We start from the raw sequence: 8,229 nt of genomic DNA on the forward strand, positions 1-8,229 counted from the left end.
AAATCCTATGGCGGGGTATGAGATGATGCTTTTTCATTGGGGGAACAATCCTTCACATGGAGCCTTCTAGTTCAGAAGCAGCGTGGCTCAGTGGAAAGAGCCCGGGCTTGGGAGTCAGAGGTCATGGGTTCAAATCCCAGCTCTGCCACTTGTCAGCTGGGTGACTGTGGGCATCACTTCACTTCTCTGTGCCTCAGTTCCCTCATCAGATAATAATTGTGGTATTGGTTAAGTGCTTTCTGTGTGCCGAGCACTGTCTTAAGCACTGGGGTAGGTACAGGTTAATCAGAGTGGACCCAGTCCCTGTCCCACATTCATTCATTCATTCAATAGTATTTATTGAGCGCTTACTATGCGCAGAGCACTGTACTAAGCGCTTGGAATGGACAAATCGGCAACAGATACAGTCCCTGCCCATTGACGGGCTTACAGTCTAATCGGGGGAGGGAGACAGACAAGAACAATGGCAATAGAGTCAAGGGGAAGAATATCTCATTAAAGCAATAGCAAATAAATAGAATCAGGGTGATGTACAGCTCATTAACAAAATAAATAGGGTGATGAAGATATATACAGTCGAGCGGACGAGTACAGTGCTGAGGGGATGGGATGGGAGAGGGGGAGGAGCAGAGGGAAGGTGGGGGGGAGAAGAGGGTTAGCTGCGGAGAGGTGAAGGGGGGGGTAGAGGGAGCAGAGGGAAAAGGGGAGCTCACCCTGGTGCTTGGCACATAGTAAGCGCTTAACAAATACCATCGTTATTATACAATATGATCGGGTCAGACCCAAGCTGTGTCCCACACCAGAGGAAAGCCAGAGCACTTGTCAACTGTGTGACTTTGGGCAAGTCGCTTAACTTCTCTGGGCCTCAGTTCCCTCATCTGTAAAATGGGGATGAAGCCTGTGAGTCCCACGTGGGACACCCTCATGACCTTGTATCTACCCCGGCGCTTAGAACAGTGCTTTGCACATAGCACTTAAATGCCATCATTATTATTATTAGAGAAGCAGCATGGCATAGTGGGTAGAGCAAGGGCCTGGGAGTCAGAAGGTCATGGGTTCTAATCCTGGCTCCGTCACTTGTCTGCTGTGTGACTCTGAGCAAGTCACTTGACTTCTCTGACCCTCAGTTACCTCATCTGTAAAATGGGGATTGAGACTGAGCCCCACGTGGGACAGGGACTGTGTCCAACCCTATCTGCTTGTATCCACCCCAGCGCTTAGTACAGTGCCTGGCACATAGTTAAGTGCTTAACAAATGCCATTATTATCATTATTATTACAGCACCATGGGAAGAAGGAAGGAAGGAATTTCAAGAAAGAGAGTGAGAAACTTCATTCAGGGTTGTGGCTTTGGGAGCCGCCTAGACATCAAAGGAGTTTCCAGTGAACATTCCTCTCCCTCTTCGCTTATCCCCCAGGAAAGTGGACCTTGTCCCATCCCATTGGAGTGTGTAAGCAGGACTGGATCGATAGGTGTGGTAGGCAGGGAGGTGGGAGGAGAGAGGGGGTTAAATTATTTAACCTGTGCCTAGGGAGCAGTGGGTGATGGCAAGGGGCGACTCTAGATTGTAAATTCCTTGTGGGCAGGGATCTTGTCCACCAATTCTGTTGTATTCATAGTCATTCATTCAGTTGTATTTATTGAGTGCTTACTGTGTGCAGGGCACCGAATATGATTCATACTGTAGTAATTTCCAAAGCTGTCGATATAGCGCCCTGCACACGGTAAGCGCTCAATAAATATCATTGACAGATAAATGGAGAAGCAGTGTGGTCTGGTGGATAGAGCAGGGGCCTGGGAGTCAGAAGGACCTGGGTTCTAATTCCCGCTTGGCCACTTGTCTGTTGTGTGGCCTTGGATAAGTCCATTGACTTTTCGGAACCTCAGTTCCCTCATCTGTAAAATGGGGATTAAGACTGTGAGCCCCATGTGAGACATGGACTCTGTCCATCCCGATTAGCTTGTATCTACCCTAGAACTTAGTGTCATGCTTGGCACCTAGCAGGTGCTTAACAAATGCCATAATAATAAAAAAAAAATTGAGAAGCTGGAGCAGGGACAAAAATCGATTTTGGGCTGATAGTAGTAATTGTGGTATTTGTTAAGGGCTTACTATGAGCCAGGCACTGTACTAAGCAGTAGGGTGGAGTCATTCAGTCGTATTTATTGAGCGCTTACTGTGTGCAGAGCACTGTACTAAGCACTTGGAAGGTACAGTTCAGCAATAAAGAGAGACAATCCCTGCCCACAATGGGTTTATAATCCTTTTAGACAGCAAAACAAATAAACAGACATCAATATAAATAAATAGAATTATAGGTATGTACATATATAATGTGCTGTGGGGCAGGGAGGTGGGTCGACAAAAGGGGCGAGTTGGGGTGATGGGGAGGGGAGGGGAGAGGGAGCTGAGGAAAAAGGGGGCTTAGTCTGGGAAGGCCTCCTGGAGGAGGTGAGCCTTCAGTTGGGCTTTGAAAAGAGGACAGTGTGATTGACGGATCTGAGGAGGGAGGGCGTTCCAGGCCAGAGGTAGGACGTGGGCCGATGGTGGGAGAGGTGAGAACGAGGCCCAGTGAGAAGTTTAGCCCCAGAATGCAAGCAAATTAGGTAGGACACAGTCCCACTTGGGGCTCAATCCCCATTTTACAGATGAGGTAACCGAGGCTGAGTAAAGTGACTTGCCCAAGGCCACAGAGCAGACAGGTGGCGGAGCCAGGATTAGAACCCATGACCTCTGACTCCCAGGCTCGTGCTTTAGCCACTACAACTGAAACTGACTGCTAGTCCACCCCCTGTCCTGCCCCAACCCTCCACCTGCAGGCCTACCCAGATGGCTGACGGAGATTAATCAATCATTTGATCAACGGTATTTATTAAGCGCTTACTATGTGCACAGCGCTGTACTAAGAGCTCGGGAGAGTACAGTACAACAGAATCAGCGGGTACGTTCCCTGCCCATAACGACTGTAAAGTCTAGTGGGGGAGATCAGAGAAGATCCTGTGGAAGTTGAGGATTGTTTGCAGGAATTAGAGGGGGAGGGGAGGAGAGGTGCCATCCCGGGTATCCACGAATCACCTTCAGTTTTATGGTGTACTCTCCCAAGCGTTTAGTACAGTGCTCTGCACACAGTAAGCACTCAATAAATCCGACGCAGTGGATGAATGAAGTAGGCTCGCTCTCTCTTCCCCAGAATGCTTTCCTGCCTCTGCCTCTAGCTCCTTTCTGGGCTGCAGCCTGGAAACCTTGGGCTTTCTTTTTGTTTGTTTTGGGGGGGCCGGTAGTTTCTGATATTTGACCTGCATTGACTTGGGCAAGTGAGTTTTGCTGAGGGGGGAGGAAAATAATCTGGTTTAGGTCCAAATCTGAATGGACACCAGTAAGCCGGGGGTGGGGAAAGAGTCCAGGGTGCAGACAAAGACAAATATTCAGGGATAGAGCTCGTGTTCCCCTGAAGGAAGGGTGCATTTCAGCCTTTTCCACCCCCAAAATCTGGTCTCCCACTCTACCCCACCCCACGGCTACTCTGGGTGGTCTTAGAGCCGAGAAGGTGGCCTGATGGGAGAACAGAAGACCACCAGAAACTCCTGGGCAGTGCTCCTCGACTGGGTGAATTCAAGGCGATCATGAGGCATCAGTGCAGGAGGAATTACAAATAAATAATAATGATGATATTGATTACGTTGGGTTAACATCAAAACCACTCAGGCTGCACATAAATGTGACGGTCATGCCAATGGAATGGTCTCTGGAAGCAGGTTGGCCTAGCGAAAATAGCCCAAGCCTGAGTTGTCTCTATCTGTTGCCGAATTGTACGTTCCAAGCGCTTAGTACAGTGCTCTGCCCATAGTAAGCGCTCAATAAATACTATTGAATGAATGAAAGGACCTAAATTCCAATCCTGGCTCCAGCCTTGCCTGCTGTGTGACCTTGGATAAGTCACTTCTCAGGGCCACAGTTTCCTTATCTGTGAAGTGGGAATTCAATACCTGTTTTCCCTCCTACTTAGTGAGAGTCCCATTTTGCGACAGGGATTGTGGCCAACCTGTTTATTTTGTATCTAACCCCGTGCTTAGTATGGTGCTCAGCATATGTTAAGCACTTCACACAATTATTATTATTAATAACAATAAAGCAAATACCTTTATCACTGTTAGAGCATTTCAGTGACTTTTTTTCAGCTTGCCGTTAGGTTTTTTTGCGTGTGTGCAGACAAAGGCAGTTTTCTCTCTTTGGACCAATTATTCCTTTGGCATTTATGACTTTTCTCAGACCTTCTGTCCTTTGAATAAATTTCCTTTCTCATGAATCTCACCTGTGGTGTGGAAATGAAATTGGTAGGTGAGACAGCAGATGTCCCAGAAAACCCCAGCAAAAGTCATGGAAGAACCCCAGGGATTTAGAAGCAGGTCGACGAGGATGTTAGAGCATGCATTGTGGAATTTAAATGGTTACTCATCAGATGTATTTTAAAAATTGCTAATCTTCATGACTTTTTAGTGTCATCCAACATTTGAGTGAGAAGGGGGGCATTTTTTGATCTGACACAATCATCCAATACGTTTTGCTCCGTGACTGTTCAAATTAAAATGCAATCTGGTTAGAGTGGCAGCTGATTATTATTTCTTAAAAGCAGGCCTTAATACTAATAATAATGATGGCATTTGTTAAGCGCTTACTATGTGCAAAGCACTGTTCTAAGCTCTGGAGAGGATACAAGGTGATCAGGTTGTCCCACGTGGGGCTCACAGTTGTAATCCCCATTTTCCAGATGAGGTAGCTGAGGCCCAGAGAAGTGAAGTGACTTGCCCAAAGTCACACAGTTGACAAGTGGCGGAGCCGAGATTAGAACCCATGACCTCTGACTCCCAAGTCCGGCCTCTTGCCACTTAACATTGTTAAGTCAAGCTTTGAGAGTTTTCTCTGTGCAAGATGCATTATTGCACAGGGAAGTGGCATGGCCTAGTGGCAAGACAAGCAGCGTGGTTTAGTGGAAGGAGCCTGGTCTTGGGAGTCAGAGGTCATGGGTTCTAATCCCGGCTCCAGCACTTGTCATCTATGTAATTTTGGACAAGTCACTTAGCCTCTCTGTGCCTCACTTACCTTATCTGTAAAATGGGTATGAAGACTGTGAACCCCACGAGGGACAACCTGCTTACCCTGCTTCTTACCTTGAGAAGCAGCATGGCTCAGTGGAAAGAGCACGGGCTTTGGAGTCAGAGGTCATGGGTTCAAATCCTGGCTCAGCCACTTGTCAGCTGTGTGACTGTGGGCAAGTCACTTCATTTCTCGGTGCCTCAGTTACCTCATCTGTAAAATGGGGATTAAGACTGTGAGCCCCACGTGGGATAACCTGATTCCCCTATGTCTACCCCAGCGCTTGGAACAGTGCTCGGCACATAGTAAGCGCTTAACAAATACCAACATTATTATTGTATCTCCCCCAGTGCTTAGACCAGTGCTTGGCACATAGTAAGCCCTTAAATGCCATCATCATTATTATTAAGAGCACCTGCTTGGGAGTCGGAGAGCGAGGGTTCTCACCCCGGCTTCTCCACCTGTCTGCGGTGTGACCTTGGAGAAGTCACTTCACTTCTCTGGGCCTCAGTTCCCCCATCTGTAAAATGGGGATGAAGATGGTGAGCCCCATGTGGGACAGGGACGGTGTCCACCCTGATTACCTTGCATCTATCTCAGTGCTTAGAACTGTGCTTGGCACAGAGTAAACATTTAACACCCATTATTATTATTATTGTTATTATTATTACAGCTCAAAGAGCCCGGAAAAGATTAATGAAATTCGCAGTAGTGCCAGCAGGTGGCAGCACACAGAATGGATTTAGCACGAATCTGACCTAATATTACCTTTCCTAAGGCTATGCAGGTTAATAATAATAATAATAATAATAATAATAACAATAATAATGTTGGTATTTGTTAAGCGCTTACCATGTGCAAAGCACTGTTCTAAGCCCTAGGGGGATACAAGGTGATCAAGTTGTGCCATGTGATAATAATAATAATAATAACGTTGGTATTTGTTAAGCGCTTACTATGTGCCGAGCACTGTTCTAAGCGCTGGGGTAGACACAGGGGAATCAGGTTGTCCCACGTGGGGCTCACAGTCTTCATCCCCATTTTACAGATGAGGGAACTGAGGCCCAGAGAAGTTAAGCGACTTGCCCACAGTCACACAGCCGACAAGTGGCCGAGCTGGGATTCGAACTCATGAGCCCTGACTCCAAAGCCCGTGCTCTTTCCACTGAGCCACGCTGCTTCTCCATGTGGGGCTCACAGTGTTAATCCCCATTTTGCAGATGAGGTAACTGAGGCACAGAGAAGTAAAGTGACTTGCCCAAAGTCACACAGCTGGCCAGTGGCGGAGCCGGGATTAGATAGTATTTGTTAAGCGCTTACTATATGCCAAGCACTGTTCTAAGCACTGTGGAGATACAAGGTAAGCAAGTTGTCCCAGGTGAGGCTCACAGTCCTCATCCCCATTTAACAGAGGAGGTAACTGAGGCCCAGAGAAGTGAAGTGGCTTGCCCAAGGTCACACAGCAGACAAGTGGCAGAACGGGGATTAGAACCCACGTCCTCTGACTCCCAAGCCCAGGCTCTTTCCACTGAGCCACGCTACTAAATGCCAAACACTATACTCTAAGTGGGCACAGATATAAGAACACAAGATACAAGACAAGGGAAGTAGAATGGCATAATGGAGGGAATAGGGAAGCAGTGTGGCTCAGTGGAAAGAGCCTGGGCTTTGGCGTCAGAGGTCATGGGTTCGACTCCCGGCTCTGCCACTTGTCAGCTGTGTGAGTGTAGGCAGGTCACTTCACTTCTCTGGGCCTCAGTGACCTCATCTGTCAAATGGGGATTAACTGTGAGCCTCACGTGGGACAACCTGATGACCCTGTGTCTACCCCAGCGCTTAGAACAGTGCTCTGCACAGAGTAAGCGCTTTGAGAAGCAGCGTGGCTCAGTGGAAAGAGCCCAGGCTCATGGGTTCGAATCATGGCTCTGTCAGCTATGTGACTGTGGGCAAGTCATTTTACCTCTCTGTGTCTCAGTTCTCTCATCTGTAAAATGGGGAAGAAGACTGTGAGCCTCAACGTGGGACAACCTGATGATCCTGTATCTCCCCCAGCGCTTAGAACAGTGCTCTGCACAGAGTAAGCGCTTAACAAATACCAACATTATTATTATTAACCTCTCTGTGCCTCAGTGACCTCATCTGTCAAATGGGGATTGACTGTGAGCCCCACGTGGGACCACCTGATGACCCTGTATCTCCCCCAGCGCTTAGAACAGTGCTCTGCACCTAGGAAGCGCTTAACAAATACCAACATTATTATTATTATTATTAATAACCTCTCTGTGCCTCAGTGACCTCATCTGCAAAATGGGGATTAACCGTGAGCCTCCCGTGGGACCCCCTGATGACCCCGTATCTCCCCCAGCGCTTAGAACAGCGCTCTGCACCTAGGAAGCGCTTAACAAATACCAACATTATTATTATTATTATTATTATTATTAATAACCTCTCTGTGCCTCAGTGACCTCATCTGCAAAATGGGGATTAACCGTGAGCCTCCCGTGGGACCCCCTGATGACCCCGTATCTCCCCCAGCGCTTAGAACAGCGCTCTGCACCTAGGAAGCGCTTAACAAATACCAACATTATTATTATTATTATTATTATTAATAATAACCTCTCTGTGCCTCAGTGACCTCATCTGCAAAATGGGGATTAACCGTGAGCCTCCCGTGGGACCCCCTGATGACCCCGTATCTCCCCCAGCGCTTAGAACAGCGCTCTGCACCTAGGAAGCGCTTAACAAATACCAAGATGAGTATTATTCCTATAGTAAGCGCTCCTGAAATACGATGGAACGCAGGCAGAGGGTCGGCCGCCAGGGCCGGGAGTCCTCCCGTCCTGCAGGGGTCGCGCTCGCCCTCCCCCGGAAGTGACGCTCGCCGGTCGGGCCCGGGGGGGTCCTCATCCCGCAGCTGCCCCGGATATCGCCCGCTCCCCGCGGCGCCTTTGGGCGCCCGATTAGGGAGGGGAGACGGTGGAATGGAGAGAGGGGGGAGCGGCGGGGGGGAGGCGGGGGGGGCGGGGGCGGAGGCGGCGGCGGGGGCGGCGGGGCGGCGGCGGGGAGAGCGCGGGCGGCGGGGCGGCGGGCGGCCCCGGGGGGGGCGGGGTCCTAAGGGAGGAGCGGGGTGGGG

The sequence above is a fragment of the Ornithorhynchus anatinus genome, chromosome 1 (assembly GCF_004115215.2).
Source record: "Ornithorhynchus anatinus isolate Pmale09 chromosome 1, mOrnAna1.pri.v4, whole genome shotgun sequence".
Lineage (NCBI taxonomy): Eukaryota > Metazoa > Chordata > Mammalia > Monotremata > Ornithorhynchidae > Ornithorhynchus > Ornithorhynchus anatinus.